At 35.0% G+C, this 1,430-nt stretch overlaps 1 protein-coding gene across 4 annotated transcripts in view; it reads left to right on the top strand.

Annotated features, from left to right (window-relative positions):
• LOC106678494 (PTS-dependent dihydroxyacetone kinase 1, dihydroxyacetone-binding subunit DhaK) overlaps window positions 1-1,430 on the top strand; it is a gene marked incomplete in the record, with an annotated part of 63,674 nt that overhangs the window by 61,069 nt on the left and 1,175 nt on the right.

Below are 1,430 nucleotides of genomic sequence, written 5' to 3'. Positions count from 1 at the left end.
GACTCCTCATCCTCTCCCTCCAGGAGGACAATTACCCACTCAGAAGGGGCCCCATCACCCAGGTTCATACACAGATAATTTTATTTCAAGTCACAAACGACACAACCAATATTTTTTGTTTTTAATTTGGTACTTAATCACACACAAGTATTATTATTTATGTTGTTATTTAATGTATACATATTGCACGGTCGGGCTAATAAAGGTTCCTTTTGAACCCCTACCCGACGTAGAGCCCAAGTATTACGCCGAGCTGAACTGACTCTATACATCCTCCCGATGCCAGTATTTCCTAGTTTCCTTTCTATCCCAAGTAATTAGTACTTAGCGTCCCTCCTATAGACTAGAAAACCTGCAATTCAAATTCTCAATCCAATCCCGTACTACCAGATCCCGTTTATCTGACATCCACCCTCCACCTCACCGAACTGCTGCGTTTGATAAATCATTTTTTACCCGAGCTGCATAACTCTGCAACTCCATTCTCTCCAACATACGTCATGTACTAACCCTTCTCTCGTTTAAAACCCTTCTATTTAATTACCTTTTACTTCACCAATCTATTCCGATATTATAATCGTACAGATTTATCGTTCGGACAATAAGTTTGATTTATGAAAAACTTCATTTCAGAAATCATTGGACGTACAGATGTCTGCCCGCGCTCACATTAAAGCTAGTTAAATTTACTACAAAATAGTTAATAATGTTTTTTATAATATTACTTTATAGCTCATTACACTTGCTTTAATTTGGGTGCTAATAGACATCTGTACGTTAAATTGTTTTTTGAGATATAAATTTTTCAAAATAAATTCACTAACTACTGATCTTTCAGTACGTCTCATACAACATTTTTATGAAACGTTGTTTTTTAAAAAGCTATATCTCGGGAAATATTAAGCTTAAACAGCTCTATTAGGGCTCTTATTTTAGCAAATGTACTCTTCTTTAAATGACGTTCTCTTAGGTTTTCTTGTGTTGTTCCAACTTTTTAAGATATAGAGCTCCGAATGAAATTTGTTTTTTTATCGCTTTGAAACAGCCGCCTTTTTAGATTCCCGCTACCTATACTTGGCAGACTCATCAATTTCGGCTTGTAATTAAACATAGTTTTCATTAAAGTAATCAAAAATTGGGGTAAGATAACTGCCTTTTTTCTCGTCTTTGTACTATTTATTTATATCAATCGAACAGTCTTGACGAAGCCTTGTAAATGTTGGTTAACAGTAGGGGTATTCATGATGTTGTGTTAAATGTTAAATGTTTTACCATGTTAAATGTTATAACTATAAGATTGTGAGCAGCCCTATTTGAAGTCATGTTAAATGTTAAATGCATAAGAGCCCCTAGCGGATTTTCTCAGCAACTTGTTGTATAAGCCTTTATGTTTATAACCTTCCTTCCAGACCCTCATGTTATTGTTTACT

Source organism: Halyomorpha halys, unplaced genomic scaffold (genome assembly GCF_000696795.3).
Source record: "Halyomorpha halys isolate HHAL.00 unplaced genomic scaffold, Hhal_1.1 Scaffold145.1, whole genome shotgun sequence".
Classification (NCBI taxonomy): Eukaryota; Metazoa; Arthropoda; class Insecta; order Hemiptera; family Pentatomidae; genus Halyomorpha; species Halyomorpha halys.
The sequence above is the reverse complement of the archived record's forward strand: the minus strand, read 5'-3'. Positions and strand labels throughout refer to the sequence as shown.